This window comes from Myotis lucifugus, unplaced genomic scaffold (genome assembly GCF_000147115.1).
Source record: "Myotis lucifugus unplaced genomic scaffold, Myoluc2.0 scaffold_79, whole genome shotgun sequence".
In the NCBI taxonomy this organism is placed as follows: Eukaryota; Metazoa; Chordata; class Mammalia; order Chiroptera; family Vespertilionidae; genus Myotis; species Myotis lucifugus.
The window spans coordinates 3,100,862-3,120,515 of NW_005871127.1; the positions used below are offsets into that span (position 1 = coordinate 3,100,862).

At 35.5% G+C, this 19,654-nt stretch overlaps 1 non-coding gene across 1 annotated transcript; it reads left to right on the forward strand.

Moving 5' to 3' along the window:
• Positions 1 to 406: 406 nt before the first annotated feature.
• On the forward strand, positions 407 to 510 carry LOC111826454. The gene has a single exon (XR_002829774.1). It is a non-coding gene; the product is annotated as a U6 spliceosomal RNA (small nuclear RNA).
• Positions 511 to 19,654: the final 19,144 nt, after the last annotated feature.

The following is a 19,654-nucleotide window of genomic DNA, read 5'->3' on the forward strand; positions in this document are numbered from 1 at the left end:
TATGCCCTCTTTGAGGCCTTAATCATAAACAAACGGTCACAGGAAAGGAGTTACCATGGACAAACTTCAGCTTTATTCTAATATCAACCTTATTAATATCCAATATTTATTATATTTCTATTTTTAATCTTAATGCATAATATAGCAATTACAGTGGTAATTTAATATGTAAAAATATACAGAACTGTAAGGTATTAATAGCACTCATATTATGGTAAATTTCTACACACCTTCCTGTTTTAATCAGTGGAGTGCATTATTTAATTCAGCTCTTTTACTTAACATATTAAAAATAATTATCTATGTTCATATATATATATACAGTGTGGGGGCAAACTAGGTTTACAGTTGTTCATATGGAAGATAATATAATAATTAATAAATAAGAATACAAGAATGAACTCTAGTGCTCAGTTTGACAGCATATATGCTAAAATTGGAACAATACAGAAATTAGAATTGCCCCTGAGCAAGGATGACATGCAAATTTGTGAAGCATTTCATATTTAAAAAAAAAAGAACAAGAACAAGAAATTCTGTGTTTCTCATACACACAACTGTAAGCATACTTTTGTCTCACCTGTATTCACAATGGTCATTCTATGGCTAAAAAATATTCCATTAATTTGGTAAGTAAATATTTATGTAGCTATAGTTCAGCTTCTGGACATTTAATTTGGTTTCAGATTGTTTTGTCCATACAACCCACATCATAATGATATATATACATATATACATAATCATATGTATACACTTTTCTTTGAAATATGTCCTTAGAGAAAATATTGAGTCTGAGAGGATGAAGTAATGTGACTAATAACATCAGAAAGAATCTGTTATTCTGATGGGTTACCTCTAGGCTCATCCAAGAAAGAGGAAAATCATGCTGGAATTTTTCTATGTAGCCAAAAGATTTTGCATCAAAGTTGTTAATAAGAAATTTGGGACTATATTTTTCATGGAAAGCTTATTTATTGGTAATGCATTTTTCAGGCATTTGTTTAGTGGGACATGAAAAGGGCCAGTCATATTTGCATTCAATGTTCTAAAAAGTAATTAAGTTATTTTAGACTCAGTCAGCAAGTGAGATCAGGCTGTTAAATAGAGAGCAAGTTGAAGATTCTTAAAAACACTTGAATATTAAAAATCAAACTTACACTTGATAGTCTATTGAGACAGGTGCATTATTAACAGATCAGTGTTGTAGATACTCCATGTTATAAGTACATCCTTCTCATTCCCTTGACGATAGTGTGGCTATCCATTTTGTTTTCACCAATGAAATATAAGCTGAAGCAATAGATTTAATAAACTAGGTCAGAGGAGAAGAAGTACCTGGTAAATGAAAAAAATTAGGAAGGAAAACAAGAAGGTGTGAGGAAAAGTAATTCCAAAGAAACCAGTGATTAACGGAATTACTAGTAAGTTCTGATGAAAGAGCGAGGAAAGATCAGATCCAAAACCTGCACTCTTGGAACAGTAATAAAACAGAGATTGTTGGTCAGAGAATTTTCAGTGGTCTGATATAAATAAGAGCTAGATTGGAGTGGATTAAAGAATGAGTAAAAGTTGAGAACATGGACATCAATGGTTTGGATTGCTTTATCCAGAAGTTTGTTCATAAAGAAAGTGAAATAAATAAAGTGATAGTCAGGAGCACTGACCTCTTTTCCCTTAGATTGTCAAATAAAAAAAATGACAACAGCCAACACAACAATAGCCATCCGGTGTGAATGAATCAAAATTATTCCCATTTTTTTGTCAGATCAGCAAAAACTTTAATACATATTTTTGGTGTGCTGCAGAAATTTAGTAATTAGTTTATGTGTGTCATGAGATGAAAAACATTGAAAATTGCTGCTCCAATGTGATGGAATGTTCCTCCAAGATTAGGTTATAAATCATTGTGACTCCTTTCTTGTTCACTTTTTCTCTCTTGTTAGCTCCTACTTGCTCAAATTGATGAAGCCAGCTGCCATGTTGTAAGCTGCCTTAAGGAGAGGAATTGAGGACAGCCTCTGCCAACCAGCCAGCAAGGAACTGAAGCTCCCAATTCCAGAGCCTGTAAGAAATTGAATGCTGCCCACAACCAATTGAGCTCTGGTGGATCTTGGATCCTATAAATATCAAATATTGAGAGGATCCTGGAGTATATCAATATCAAATAATGATATGGCTACATTCCGGATGACACTTTGATTACAGTCTCATGAGAGTTCGTGAGGCTGAAGATTCAGGTAAACCACTGGCATATTCCTGCCTCATAAATATTATATACTGTAATATTCTAATTTTTGGATAATTTGTTTTGCAGCAATCGAAAACTGCTAAAATATGTCACACTAAGATCTAGAACCACCATTTTTTAAAAAAAATCAGTGAATAAGGCAAGGTTTTTCTGCTTCAAGTTATCACTACATCTTGAATGCAGGAAAAATATACTTTGGGAATCACTCATCTGATACAACAAAGAAATCTCAAAATAAAGTGTCCTTAATAAGGTTGATTTTTTTTCTTTCATATAACCATAAAGATTACCAAATTGTCCAGAGCTGAACTCGGATCAGTACAAGCAGCAGTGTTGCTGGTGAAAATTGTGTTCTTCCATGGGATTGCTAGAAAAGCAATCCAAGAACCCACACACAGGAGGTTGTGGTATGGCAAGATTTATTCCACAAGGCAGCCCCTGGATTTCCAATGTCCCATCTCAGCATCTGGCCATGGAAAAGGTCCAACGTTGTCTTCATTGAGGCCAAAACAGAGGCCAGTTTCCAGAGTTTCTGTTTCATATTTAAACTTAGAACTTCGAAGCCCAGCAACTTGCCGTGGGCCCCCAGTGACTGCTAAACCTGCACGGGCACACGTTCCCAGGTGAGAGACAACACAACAGGCAGTGCATTACCCCATGCGACAAAAAAGAGCTCTTCTTTGTTTCCCCGAGGTTAAGACTAGGAGATTTTTTTAAAATATATTTTATTGAATTTTTACAGAGAGGAAGGGAGAGAGATAGAGAGTTAGAAACATCGATGAGAGAGAAACATCGTTCAGCTGCCTCCTGCACATCTCCCACTGGGGATGTGCCCGCAACCCAGGTACATGCCCTTGACCGGAATCGAACCTGGGACCTTTCAGTCCGCAGGCCGAGGCTCTACCCACTGAGCCAAACCGGTTTCGGCAAGAGTAGGAGCTTTTTAAAATAACCAATCAGCTTCCCAAGCTTTCATGAGCTTCTGATAAGTCCACCCCCTAGCCATTGAACCCTTCCCCAGGTTACTGACGCAGGCTTCTATGGTCAAGCACAGCCCCCTGTGCCATTTTGATTTTCATTGTGCATGTACTTGCCTCCCTACAATCAGGGGCTGGGAGGTGGGAAAGGGAGGAATATTAATCCTTGGAGGGGCAAGGGACAGGCTCATGCTCCTCAGCTGTTAGGTTCAACAATGTCTCATTTCCTTTGCTTCCTTCCTTTATCTAGCTACCTATGCTAACAGTGACAGCACAATGCAGATTCCATCTACCTTGTTCTGCCGTCCCTTAAAGTGGTGCCTTATTTCACATGGTTAAAACTAGCTTACTGCAATTACATGTATGTCTACCACTGTTGGAAGGGATATGAGGATACAGAGAGTATGGACTTCTCTTATAAAAACATGGCACTGAAATGGTGTACATTTTTTCTGTTCACATACTGGTAGCCGGGACTTAGTCACATGCTACACTAAGCATCAAAGGAATCTTTGAAAGGAAGTTTCAAGCAGGAAAGCCATATTTCCATTAAAACCCTAAAAGCGAGCGTGGATTTTGGGAGGCGTGAGCAATGTCTGCCGCAGAAATCAATTCTGAATCTAAGACATTGGATATTCCTAAAGAAAGAATAACATAAATTAGGCAGACAAAACACATGAACAGACAACAAGGTCTAACAGAAACTGGCGTTTTCAAGAGAAAATGACACACCATGGCTTTGGTGTTGGGTTTTTGAAAGGTTTGAGGGAGCTTATTAAAATAGTTGAGTTCAGAAAGGTAGCTGGTTGTCTTTGCAGAAGATTTGAAAGCCCTACAAAGGAATTTTTGTTCTTAAGCAAGGTGGAAATATTTACTCGTTTTGAACAAAAGAGTAAAACAATGAAATTTGTGCTAAGAGGCATTTCAGGAAGCAAAGATTAGGATAGGTTGAACATGAAGATAGTTTTAAGCCATGTTATAATCTGTAGTTAAATTTTAAGGCACATTAGAAATAGAACCATGAAAGTGAGAAGGAAGACATGACATTTTAAATCTTTTATTTAAAACTGGAGGCCCGGTGCACAAAATTTGTGCATGGGGGGTGTGACCCTTACCCCAGCCTGCACCCTCTCCAATATGGGACCCCTTGAGGGATGTCCGACTCCCCATTTAGGCTCTATCCCACAGGGATTGGGCCTAGACGAGCAGTCGGACATCCATCTCACAATACAGGACTGCTGGCACCCAACCGCTCGCCTGCCTGACTGCCTGATTGCCCTAACCGCTTCTGCCTGCCAGCCTGATCACCCCCTAACCACTCCCCTGCCAGCCTGATCGATGCCTAACTGCTCCCCTAACAACCTGATAGCCCCTAACTGCCCTCCCCTGCTGGCCTGATCGCCCACAACTGTCCTCCCCTGCTGGCCTGATCGCCCACAACTGCCCTCCCCTGCTGGCCATCTTTGACCACATGGGAGTGGCCATTTTGTGAGGTGGAGTGATGATCAATTTGCATATTACCTCTTTATTAGATAGGATAGAATAGACTAAAACAGGATATGGTAGAATAGAAACAATACCACAAACAACATGACATAATGCGACATATAGTATAACAGAGCACAGCATATAACATAACAGGTGAATATAAGGAATAAGCCAGAGTGAAAATCTGACTATGACTCCAAAGTTCCCAGACTAAAATTCTCTCTGAACAGCAACTCTTTTGGGAGGAGGTAGTACAAAAGAAATGATTGCTGTGTTTTTGTTTTGTTTTTTAAAGGAGATAATGAGTTCTGTTCGGCATATGTAGAATATCAAGTATCTCTGGTATGATCTGACAGAAATTTGTGACTAAAATAGTAAATTATATTTTAGTTTGACAATGTTTACTGCCTTGGCTTTATTTTAGAACACGATACTTTTATTTGCTGAGTTGATTGATCTGGTAGTCAGTCTTTCACCAGGCCAGTATCTCCAGAACCTATTACCCAGTTAATGCATTTCTCTAGCTATTTTTCTCCCCATCAGCATGTGTTGGGCAATGAAGCACAAAAATTGCATATGGTGCCTTAATTTTAATACAGAAATATATTCTGCTTTACTGTTGTACTTATTGTCTTTCTTTTCCTGGAAGCTTATTTGATTGAATTTTTGGCTCTAATTAAGAAAGAAATAAACCAGTTTTTACCTTAAATAATGATTTTCCATTACTTGCTCTTCTCGAATAATATGAACTATGCACCTAACCAGACAGAAATTAAATTGCTTTGGGAGATTCTGAACAATACTGATAGGATTTATTTCCTTTAAATAATAACTTTAAATGCTGGTAGGAAGAAATAAGGAGAACCAAAAGAAAAGTATATATTGTAATAATAATGAGTTTTCTAAGAAATTGCTTCAGATTTGAAATGTCTTCATTTATTCCATCAATGAACTAATATACTGCCCTGTTAGACAAGGTCTTTATACCAATTATATAAGGTTAATTGTATAAATTAGCATACCTAATCTAATAAAAACAGCACTAAGTGGAGGAATAATGAGTTACCTAATGGAATGCATTAAATGTGTCTCTTTTTATCTACTAATAAAAGCAATAACCTTTTAAACATTAAGTGAAATAACTATTTATTTATAAGTATTTTGCTTTTTAGATAGTGAGAGAAATATATATGAATCATGCTATTTGCTTTTTATTCCTAATTTTGTATACTATAATGGTGTTCTCTTAGATCAAAATACTTGGATAGCTCTGGCCGGTTTGGCTCGGTGGATAGAGCATCGGCCTGCGGACTCAAGGGTCCCTGGTTCGATTCCGGTCAGGGGCATGTGCCTTGGTTGCGGGCACATCCCCAGTGGGGGGTGTGCAGGAGGCAGCTGGTCAATGTTTCCCTCTCATCGATGTTTCTAGCTCTCTATCCCTCTCCCTTCCTCTCTGTAAAAAATCAATAAAATGTTTAAAAAAATACTTGGATATAGGTCAAAAATAAAAACAATCTACAATATTAAAAGCGTAATATGCTAATTAGATTGGATGTCCTTCCAGATGTCCTTCCAGACAAAGCCGGGGCTGTGAGGGAAGCCCGGGTCCCAGGAGCCAGAGGGAAGCTGGTGCCGGCAGCTGAGGGAAGGAAGGCCTACTCTTGCATGATTTTCGTGCATCAGGCCTCTAGTTATTAGATAAAGATGCGTGTAGTAGGCCTAAAGGATAGCAAAGAATATTTAGAATTCTCTTTCTATATTGGATTTTTAACAATGGCTTGCTTTTTTTGGGCAACCATACAGAAAACTGTCAAATGCCAGAGGACAATTGAGGTATTTCCCAGTTGATCTCCAAAATTGTTTGTACTGTATAACCCTTGTGGTTCAGTCACAGTTATTTCCCATTGCTTGAAAGTGACATGTTCTCTCATGACTATAAATTTGCTGATTTTCTTTACCCCTTCCTGTATTGCCATAGCTCTCTTTTCTCTGTTTTGAGTTCTTATCACCATTTTCTTCCATACGCCATTTTTCTACTACTCTTCTTCCTTCTTTTTAGCCTTCTCCTCTTTATCTTTCTTTTCTTTCTTTATGTCACTGGAGTTTTTATCTTTTATGGATACCAAATTCATTTGCTAACAGACCACTTCATCATAAATAATTCTGCACCTCTCTGTGCAAATCGAAAGCTATGATTTTATTTTGCTATGCCATCAATCACTGTCTATCTTGGCCTATGATTTCTTGCACAGATATGAGCCTCTTGTCTAAGCTATGAAGCTGTAAAAGAGACTGACTGTGTTTCATTCACATTTGTCTTCCTTAGTACCTAGCCCTAAAACTTTCTTACATTTAGTCTTTAATAAGTATTTGCTGAAATACACTGAATATGCATGGTAAGTTACTGGCAAGGTAGACCTATTACATTTAAAATGAGTGCTTTTTAAATAAATTATAATGTACCTTTCAACTTATAACAAACAAAAGGAAAACACTAACAGGAATAGCTAACATTCTATTTTCACTGTGTTTTCTAATCAACATTAGTAGCTTGGAGAATTGAGTAGAACCATTTTTTTTTTATAAAGTGAGTTTATGAGCACTCCAAAGGAGAAAAGAGAATGTTTCCTTTTGGATCAGAAAGAAACAATACAATTATTGGTAGTAATTTGGGGCGGGGTGGGGGAGAAGGAAAAATAGTGGAAGGAAAGTCATATAGGAAGATTAAAGTAAAAGGGAGAATAATTATATTGATAAAGGAAACCATTAAAGATACAGGTAAAAAATTAAGATGAAGTGACATCATGAGAAATAGAAGGAAAGTAAATTAAAATTCACAAAACAAATAGCACATTGTTTTTAGTGCAACACAAATAGAAACTGATGTAAGACAAAATTACAGGGCTCTATTTTTTTTCTTTTATTCTGTAATAAATACTGACTAACAGTAGCATTAATAAAATTATGTTTTAAAAAATAATTTATAATCTTTAGCAATTTTAAGACTACATTTGTGAAATAGGAGTGATGTGAATACCTATATCACAGGAATGTTCTGAAAAGTAAGTGAGTTGTTGTCTGTGACTATCCTCAGCAAAATGCTTCATGTCCTATAACTATTAATAGGACTATCATATTAAAACATGCAAAATGACAGTTAAACTTTACTGACTTCATTTTAAATGTCTCCTTTGAATCTAATGTGAATATTAGCAGAAAAATGGAACGAACCAGGAAGTAGTCCATATTTTGGAAACTACTTTAGAAGAAAGACAATGACATTTCTCTCATATGTAGGTCAATTCTAACTTTTTCTGAAGTGTGGGCAGTATGAATTTTCATGTGTTTTTAAATAATTTTGTTTAAATCAATGGTCTTTACACATCTAAATATTTTCAGAGCAAATACAAAAATTATCAATAAAAATAAAGACTATTGTTAACAAATAACTTGTGATGCCTGTCACAAACACAGTGTATTAAGATGGTCATTGACGATATGACCAGTTTGTTGGCATCTGTCTGTACAATGTATTTTAACATGTTAACAAGCCTCATGCACCCAATATGCATGTGTGCTTCTTGAGGTGAATATTCACATTATTTGCCTTTGTATTTTCTTCAGTGTTGTACACAAAGTCAATAAGTAACCAATATTTATTCCTTCCCTCTTCTACAGGTGAGGGGGTTGCCCAATAAAAGCTCATAGAAACTATGTCTGGAGACTTTGTACTGAAGGAGTTTGCTTGTTTGCATTCTCTGGTGACTATCCTCTGAGGCAGACCAGAGATACTGACCACTGGAAAGCAATGGTAAATTAATTAGATATTAAGTTATTTTCTTTGAAGTAAAAACAACCTTCCTCGTATAAGAGAAAAACAAGAGCATCGATGGGAAGAAATGTCATCCGTAATTATATCACATTCAAAATTTATCAGTTTGATTGAAACACTAAAAGTGTGAATAGAAGACTACCATCTCCCAATTATCATTTTACCCCTCCACACACACCCATTCACTTTATTATTTGTATTTTCTTGCCCTTGACCATGATTTTCCAACTCACTTCACCCAAAATACTTTTCTGCTTTACCTCATGAAAGTGCCACCCCATAAAGAACAAACTCCATTTTATCATAAAGCTTTTTTGAAACAGTATGACCACTTCCATGTCATAAGAGGAAACTAGGTCTTCTCTAAACCCACAAATTTCACGGTCTTCTTCTCAAATGGCAGTTTCTATTCCCCAATATTTTACTTCAGAGTTAACATAGGTGCCTCTGCTCCAGATTGTTTTCATAATTTATTATTTTCAACCTTTTTTGAAAATAATTTCTGTTCCTTTGATGCTTAAGCCCATTCCTTTGATGCTCATTTGGCTCTACCAAACTTCCTTCTACCAGAAATTATTTGTCAATATCTGGATTACTCTCATTCATCAAAACCTTCACACCTGGCTGTCACGTTTTAACCCAACATTTTACTTCTCAGTTGAAGCCATGTTTTGATCCTGGATGCATTCAGTGTCCACATCGATGGCTATCCAATATTCTGCTTGTCGCATTATTTATCTCCTCAGTCCTAAGGATCTTTCCAGGTAGAAGAAGTGCCTCGATTTTTAACACACAGTGCTGCAATTCAAACATTGTATTCTCTCTCTCACTTTTTAAAAATATTTTTTTCTTGTTGACAGTATTACAGATGTTCCTCATTTCCCCCTCCCTTGACCCCCCTCCACACACACCCTCCCCCACCCAGGCCTTCACCACATTATTGTCTGTGTCCATGTGCTATGCATATAAGTATATAGGTTCTTTGGCTTATCTCTTCTCATTCCCCCTCCCCCAGATATGTCAGTCTTTTCCATGCCTCCATCTCACTTATTTGTGGAATCTAATGAACAAAATGAATTGATCAACAAAATAAGACCTGAGGCATGGTATTCTTTTTTTTTTTTTCGTTTTCAGTTAAACTGTATAACAAGAGCATCCCTAAAAGCAATTCAATCATGGGAAAGCAGTATATTTAACTGGGAATATCATCTTGATGAATAATTGAGAATCTGTGTAGAAGAAGAGTATACTGTATATTGGATAAGCAAGGAGCAGAATCTGTGACACCATCTACTTTTACACCTCAAAGAATATATATTCCTTATATCCTTTATCCTTTTGATAAACCTCAGCTATCTAATTGGGATTCCCCTTTGCTTTTAAATATTCTCACTGCCTAAATCAATCAGGTTTTTCACCCACTCTAATGCATCAGCTCTCACTGTGATTTTTGGAAATCCATTCATCCTCTTTCTTGACCACTTTTACCTCTTGAATCTATTGACCACTATCTTCATAAAATATAATCCTCTCTTGGCTTTCTTAACAAAGCAATTATCTGAGATTTCAACCCACATTTCCAGCTTTCGTATCTCTTTTTTAGAAGCTGTTATTATTCTACACAATCCTTACATATTGTTTTTCTTCAAGGTCACAGGTCTTCTAATACATTCACTTTTTTGTTCCACAAACATTTACTTAACCACCTGTGCCAAGCACTCTTTCAAGTGCCAGAGTTCCAAGCACTCTTTCAAGTGCCAGAGTTTGAACAAATCCTACAAAAATACATGACCCCATAAAGATTACATTTTACTGCAGGAAAGAACTAATACGCACGAAGAATAATTAAAACATATAGTACACTGTGAAGTTACAAGCACCAAGGAGTAAAAAGAAAACAGAGATATGGAATAGGCATTGTCAGGTGGAAGGAGTAAGTTTTTAGTCAGTAAAGGAAATGCCTCAGAGACAGCGCTATTTGAGAAATGTGAAGTAGGTAAGAGTGGAGTTATGTGTATGTCTAGTATAGGATAAATATAAAGGGAGGAACCTGGAGAACATTTTAAAGGAACCATATACTGAGTTTCAATTGCATTCCATAGAGAGGTACTAACTTTTTGAGTTAGTAAATGCATCTTTATGATCATAATTCTATAAGACATATATAATATAAAAATTTCATAGTCCATAAAACATAACTTACTTAGATTATTTTCAGTCATATTTAAATTCTTAATAATTATTCATGTATATTGTAAATTAAATCTAAAATATAACTAATACATTAATATGATACAAAATATATAAATAAAAATAAAAAGCATGAATATAAATAGGAAATAAATGTAAGCATAAATGTAAAATATATGAAATAAAAATATAAAATGCATTAAATATAATTAATAATTCAGTTTACTAACACTGTTAGATTTTTTGATTAAAAGAAGAAAACGAAAATTTATAGGGTGTATTTTAAATACTTTATCAAATCATACATATATGTTCTAATATCTTGAAAGATCATTTGGAATTCCTTTTATAATCTTACCTATTCTATTGTCTGTACCTCTCTCTTCCCTATCTTTTATGTTTTGGAGACCAGAAAAAATAACTATAGCTTTTAAACCAAAGAACTTAAGAAGATATTAAAGTAAGCATAAGGTTCTTGGTCTCTAATATGTTTTGCTCTTAAATCATTTTAATCTTAACTTTCTGTACTATTGATGATTTCAGTCAAGGCTGAGGTTAGAGCACTGGGTCTAGGCATACCTTGTTCCCTGAAGTTGAAGTGACAGCTTATTTTGACACTTCTCCTTAGTGACAAAATTCCAGAGTATTGATTATTGTGTGGTTAGTCAGTCAAAGGCCTCAGATATTTTTGTGGGGACATTCTGTATCTATAAATGCCATAATATTTTACAAAGCAATCAGCCCCACCAGCTAGAAATCAGTCTGGCCTGGCACACTCTTCAGGTCAATCATTACTCCACAATCACTGGGTTGTGGTAAGTGAGTAAGGAATCCTCAGAGATTGATGATCCACTGTGACCGATGTGTTTGTAGTTAAGACCTTCTCTCCATTTGACATATAATTTCATTTAGTTTAAAGTAATATATAGCCTCCTATTTAATATATTTTATTTATTTTTTTACAGAGAGGAAGGGTGAGGGATAGAGAGTTAGAAACATTGATGAGGGAGAAACATCGATCAGCTGCCTCCTGCACACCTCCTACTGGGGATGTGCCCACAACCTAGGTACATGCCCCTGACCAGAATCGAACCTGGGACCTTTCAGTCCACAGGCCAATGCTCTATCCACTGAGTAAACCAGTTAGGGTGATAGCCTCCTATTTAAATACATTTTTGGTGATTTTTGCCAAACATTTTTATTAAAATAAAAATAGAAGAGCCCTCGCTGGTTTGGCACAATAGATAGAGCATTGGCCTGAGGACTAAAGGGTTCCAGATTTGATTTTGGTCAAGAGCACATGCCTGGGTTGCGGGCTGAAACCTGAATAGGCAGCACGCAGGAGGTAGCCGATCAGTGATACTCTCCATTCATTGATGTTTCTATCTCTTTCTCCCTCTCCCTTCTTCTCTAAAATCAATTAAAAAATAGATAGATTTAAAAAAATAAAAAGGCTCTATGCCTTTGAAAAAAAAAAGAAGAGATTATTTTGAATTTATTGTTAACCCCAAATAATAATGTTATTTAAGATTGCTCTCTTTGGTTAAATAATAATGGTGCTGCTGTCTATTAATCTCTTCCAGTAGGATGCAATAATGCATTTTCCATTTTGGGGGGGAAAGATTTATATAGTACATAGATATGATTAGCTAGTTATACCTTTTCAATAGAAATGTGAATAATAATTACATTCACATTTCTAATGTCAGGGAAAATAAATTGGTGCTGTTGACCTTCAAGGTGTGAACAGAAATTATTTTTTTTCAGACAGTTAAAATGAGGTAAAAAATGTAGCTACAGATTCTTTAACTTTGTTGTATAAGAAGCCATACAACATATTCAATATATATATACTAGAGGCCCGATGAACGAAATTCGTGCAAGGGGCTCGGCCCTTACAGCCACAGGCTTGCCTTGGCCCTCACAGCCCTGGCTTCATCCGGAAGGACGTCTGGAAGGATGTCTTGAAGGACGTTTGGCTGTCCAGTCTAATTAGCATATTACGCTTTTATTATTATAGATCATTGATTTTGAAAATGTCCCCTTTAGACCAGCTTGTAGGTTAATTTTCTAATCCAAATAAAAATGGAAATATATTTGAAAAATGTAGTTAACAAAATAAGTCTTTCTTAAGGTAAATATATTTGTTTCTGAAACTATTTTCTGTGACTTGCAGATCAATAAAACAAGTTTCCCCTATATAATTTTAGAAACAGAGGGTAAAAAGGAAATCTAGAGGTTAGCTTATCTACCTCATCCACCCAGAAGCCTAGCCTTACTGCTATTTGTCTGTTAAACTTTTATTGCTCATATGAACAAATGTTTGCACAAAGGGTAATAACAAACGTGGGAACATTATTTTGAATGTATCCTCCTCCACACTTAATAGTTTAATTCCCTTTAAATACATTTCTTAATTTCATTGGTTATTTTTGCCTTTAGCCTGTAAACATATGTCCTAAAGAGCTTAACTTGCCTTTCAATGTAAAGCTGAAATTTATAAGTTACAGGTCTAATATTTGAGCTTAATGTATTTGTCAATATTAGTTACTAAGCCTAAGTGCACCCATTGTCTTCCCAAATGAGAAAGCTGCTGCTCCGTAGAATTAGCTAAATCATTCTCACAACTCTGTCTATTTCCTATTAATGTTAATTCATCTCTAAAATCATATAAAATTCCCCCTCCTAGCACGTGGTTTCTGCAACTTCATTTGCTCAAGGCCAGAGTTTCCTCATTACATTTACCTCATATCCTTATTTGTATGCCCATCAACTTGTATCTCAGGTCAGATTGCTTCAAAACTATTTGTATCATACTCTGAAAACACCAAGTGTTTGTTTCCATAGAGTCCTATGTTGCTCTGCACACAATGGATCTAAATACTATTTGAGATTCTGAGTCTATCATTGATTTCACAGATTGAATGATTTTTGTTATCTCCCTACTCCACAATACTCTCTAGGTTCCCCTCACTTTTGGTCAATTCTTCACCTGGTATAGTGATAGAGTGATCCAGACTTTCATCCAAGGGTCTGTGACTTTGGATTTCTCAATCTTTGTCAGGTAATTGCTCCATCAGGTACACATTCAAGAGTATCACAGAAAAAGAAGATAGAGAACCTATGGACATGGACAACAGTGTGATGATTGTGGGGGTAAAGGGAGGTGGGCAGAGGTGGAAGAGAGCATAAAGGATATAAGTGGTGATAGAACAAAAATAAAATAACTTTTTTAAAAAGTATCATGGAACATGAAAACAACAAGGGGTTTCCCAGTGAAACCTGAGTTCTAGACATGCTTGTAGGTCTTCTGATATAATACCATACCTACCTCTTCATAATCATATGAATATACTACCCATGCCAGTATTCTAACTCACATGTCCTCTTTCTAACACACCAGCGTTCAATACTCAAAGTGACAGCAAAATCATTAATTTAGATTTAGGGTAATCTTTACTGTATTCTTGGATGAAGGGCTCTGCATAGAAAGCAGGACATTTAACCCATCAGGACATTGAGTACCAAGGATATAAAGCATCTATTTAAGAAGAAAGTCAATGTGAGTGAGAAGGAGGCTTATTCTACCATGTTTTTCCTAAAACATATCAATTGAAGTAAAACAATATGTACCTGGACTTGATTAGATGCATTTACTACAATTCTGAGACAGCTCCCCCATCTCTCAACGTGTTTACTGAGTTGGCAACTTAGCTGAGCCTTGAATAGGCCACTCTACCATTCTTTAAATCAGGTTGCTTCTAGTGATGTGTTATATATGATAGGAATTGTCATCTATACCATGTGCCAATCATGGCACTTTCTTGCCATTAAATAGGTAGGTACCTTGATCTGAGACAATATTATATGACATTCTATGTCAGTAAATGTAATTTTATTGTAAGCCTTGAGACACTGCTATTGAAAAAGACATTTCAGGCAGAAAAAGGCAAACCCATACTTGGATCAGTTATCAATTCTTGTGAGAACAAATTACTACTTTTGCCAAAGTGGAAAGGGTATAATAAATTAAATTGAATCCAATTTACTGATCACCTGGAAGGATAGTACAAATGGAGAGTCTGTATAAATCTTTCAGTAAACATTGCATATATGGCAAAGCAGCTAGAAATACCACTTGACCAAGTTTACTGTGTTCCATTTTTGAGGGGAGGGTGAAAAACAGATGAATTAAAAGGAATACAATAGGGAACCACAAACCTTACAACCTTTAAAATCACGAGTTGCATTGGAGATTTCAACAATTTCTCCCAGGATGAAGTACTATTTTTTACATACTCACTTGGTAGAGAGAAATGGGGAGCAGTTTAGGAAACTTCAAATTGATCTTTTTTATTAGATTTATTTGGGTGACATTGGTTAATAAAATTATATAGGCTTTTAAAAATATATTTTTATTGATTTCAGAGAGGAAAAGAGAGGGAGAGAAAAACATCAAGATGAGAGAAAATCATTGATTGGCTGCCTCCTGAGTGCTCCCTTCCGGGGACTGAGCTTATAACCTGGGCATGTGCTCTGTCTGGGAATTGAACCATCACCTCTGGTTCATAAGTTGATGCTTAAACCATGAGCCACACCGGCCAAGCAAATTATATGTTTTAATTGTACAGTTCTATAAGACACAATGTGTATATTGATTGCATCGTGTGTTTATTACCCAAAGTAAAATCTCCTTCCATCACCATATATTTGGCTCCCCTTTACCTTTACCACCTCCCCAATCTCCTTTCTCTCTGGTAATTGCCATATTGTTGTCTGTGTCTGTAAATTTTTGTTTGTTTGTTTTTCTGGTTGTTCATTTGTTGCTTTCAGTTTTATATCCCACATATGAATGAAATCATGTCTTTTTTTTTACTTTTCCATATGACTTATTTTGCTTATGTGATATTCTCAAGGTCCATCCATGTAGTGGTAAACGACAATATTTCATCTTTTCTTATTTCTAACTTGTATTCCATTGGATATACATATAGGTACTAAACTTGGTCCTAAAGAGGATTTTGGGAATTTGACCTCAAAGGCAAGGGAAGTAAAGGCAAATAAAAATGAATGGAGTTATTCCTACCTAAAAAGCTTCTGCACAGCAAAATAAACCATCACAAAACAAAAGGGCAACCAACTGAATGGGAGAAGATACTTGCAAACAACACCTCCCAATAAGGGGTTAATATCCAAAATATATAAAGAACTCATACAACTTAACAATAACAGAAAAACAAATAATCCCTCTTCTGGGTATCTACCTGAACATTTTTAAAACATTTATTCATAAAAATATATGTAGCCCTATGTTCATTGTGGCCAAGACATGCTAACAACCAAGTTATCCTTTGATACATGATTGTATAAAGAAGATGTGGTACAATTTGGCCATTTTTACATCCTCTTTGTACATCTCAGGTAAGGAAGCCACTGTTATAACTCTTCTAACAACCAAATATATCCATTCTAATTATGCATTAAAGTACCAAGTAAATAAACACAAAGTGGGTCTTTATAACGACTGTATCTAATGTGAGATGCTTGTGCCAGAAACCCATATATTACCTGTCCCACGAGGCCCCCTCTCACCAGAAGGCCATACGAGCAATTCAGGGCCCCTGGTATCAGTGCTAGTTGAGATTCTGCATAAAATATACTTAAAATATCTGGTATTCCTTTTTTCCCAATGGTCTTCTTTTGAATAAGGCTTGAAAGGCATTGAATTGTGCTTTCTCAAGAAACCCAGCCTCCACCTCAATTAGAATTTTTTGAGTGTGATAACAGGGTTAGATAGAAAAAGTGAATGAAAGGCAGCAATTGTTTCTTTGGGGAAGATGACTCAGATTTCTGACAGCGATTCTCAACCTGTGGGTCGCGACCCCTGAAAATACATCCTGCATATCAGATATTTATATTATGATTCATAACAGTAGCAAAATTACAGTTATGAAGTAGCAAGGAAAATAATTTTATGGTTGGGGGTCACCACAACATGAGGAACTGTATTAAAGGGTCGCGGCATTAGGAAGGTTGAGAACCACTAACTAGATGATAGCCTATTTTGCCCTTAGCCATGCTCTTTGTCCTACTAAATAACCTTTGTTTTATTTGGATCACAACCCCTCACCCCCCAAATTTAAGAACGAACTCTCCTATTTTGTTTCTCCTATTCTTACCCACTCTAGCCCAAAATATTCTACTATGCAGTCTTTCTAGGTACTTAAAAATGATTTAGTTAAAGGCCCCCAAATAACACACGTTTGTTATTGGCATCTTTACCAATTTTCTGCGATTTTATTTTAACCTAAATCTTACATTATTCTGTGTGAAAACAAGGCTCATACTACTGCTTTACAATAATATTCAAATAGAGCATTCAACTAAAAAAAAATAGAACATTTTATTTGAAACAGCAAATAGTCATTTGAAATATGTTTGCATTTTACTCTTGTAGATAACATGAAGTGCACAGAATATTTAAAACTGGAAGAATTTAGATGAAGTTATTTTGTCTTAGATATATCAAAATAATAAATCATTTAATATACTATTGTCATCAATTATCATATGTACACAATTATGGTGGCAAACAGGTAATTAAAAGCACTTATTTTTTAGGTTAAGTGTATCCTTTTAATGGAATACATTAGTATCCAGTTTAGATATTTAAATAATTCTCTTTACGTCCGTTCATTTTTTGTCTCATTTGAGGCATGCTACTTTTATTTCATACTTCTTTAACAAATGCTTTCCTTATGTTCACTCCCTGTGATTAATAAAAAGTCCCAGAAATGTATAAAATTCTGACCTAGATAAAATATATTTTATATTCCAGGCTGGAAATACCTTCTATGTTAACCATTCCCATTTGAATTTTTAAATATAATCCATTTACTTAATATTATATGCTGAAATGAAAGCTGTTGCTGAAGGTCTTCAGCTACATGAAGAGGTATGGGAGATCACAGGGTGTAAGATCAGTCACCATTTCCTGCAAGCTGAAGAAGCCATGCAGGGCACCTGTAGCCATGGAAAAATGAATTGTTCACTTCATGCTGTATCAGGGCTCAAATATATTAAATTATATTGATTGTGAATTTGTTTCTATTCTTAAAGGAACCTGTGGGATGTCTTCTGCATTATCCTCTGGCCTCGGGCAAAGGTTATCTGCTTTGTTTTCCTATCTATGCAAGGCAAAAAAACTAAGAGACAGCCAAGGTGGCAGAGCCAAGTATAATTTTTCATATCAGATGTTTCTTAGAAGTATGCAATGTGCAAGCAATCAGCATTAATACTTAAACATTCTTAGTCTTAAGTATCAAGCTGCAACCTGCTTTTCTCTAATACACTTCAAACCATATGGTTGTTTCTGTTACTGGTGTCAATTTGGTTGTGTGGGCAATACTTAGGCACAACATAAGACATTTTCATTGATTCTTAAAAGGTCTTTATTCACACTTGAGCTAAAGCAGCTGGTCGAGGGTTAGGGAGCACTTGAGTCACCAAATCTCTAGATATTGCTTTCTGCTGCACCATCTGTGCCCTGTTAAATATTCTTGATTTTTGCCAAGTTTGGGCCAATTTATATGTTAAATCGGTTACTGAATTCAGGATCCAAGAAGCTTCAGGGAGAAAAAAATGATATTAAACTGCATAACTCTTATACATTAATCATTACTATTGGAGTGGGAAGTTTGAATACTGCCACTCAAAAGATTGTTGTGAGAAACCAGCCTCCCTGGATTTTGGGAGGACAGTGAATGTGAATAATATTTCAACATCATTCACCTCAGAGAAATGTACCCCATCCTAGTCTTTTAGAATAGTGAGTGGATTTTGTCTGGGATGCTCTAAGATGCCACAGACTCAATTATTTCACAAATGCTTTTTAATCTTCTGTGCACTATAGCTTAGAAAACCTAACATGGTGACTAATTACTTTCGTAGCCTAACAACTTTACTGTCTTGTAGCTGACAGCAGCTCCCAGTAACACAGACTAGCCAGTATTTAACTTCTCACTTTAAGAAGCATAAAATTCTAAAGTTTTTGGAATGGAACAATGGCTCAAATGAGGAAAACTACTGTCCTACTTTTGCCATATGTACCGATTCTCAACAATGAATAAGACTGTCTTGCTATTCCCAAATTAAAAAAGATATAAAAGTGAAAGCACATTACATATTTAGATTTTTTTTTTATTAAACTAGAATGTTTCACAACACTAATCTATCTGGACATTTCCTTAATGCAAAGATCAAAATATTCTGAGTAATGACATTGATTTAGCTAATATTTGCCAATTATATTCTATGTGGCCAGTGCCCTATTGAAAAAATTCTTTATCTCCTCCAACCCACCTCAAATCATATGAGTATACATCCCAAATCTATAAGATATTTCAGATCTTATACATGAGATAGTAAGAAAATATTTATTGATATCAAGACTTTTAAATTCACTCATTCCTAAAAGTGTCTGTTAAATCATATACAAATGTCTTAATCATAGGTTCAACAATTGTCTCACATTGTTATCTAACTGAGACTACAACCTCTGACATTCCATACTATGAAGCACTGAGACTATATCTTATTTTTTTATGTTGCCCTAAAGTGATTAGTAATGCATTTGATAAAAATATAGCATTCAATATTTGCCCACATAAAATCAAAGATATGAACAATGATCTACTGCCAAAATATCAAAGCAAATTGACAAAGCTTATCTCTATAATTATTTGAAGATCAGCCAAGTTTTCAATATTTATAGTTAAAACAGCAATGTTCTCTAGGATTAAATGTTTAGTTTTGTTTGCTGCAAGTAAAGCTAGAAATCCTTAGAATCTACTGAGATGGTCAGACATATCAGTCATGATTGTCAAGATTCATATAATACTCTCATGTTTCAAAGTATTC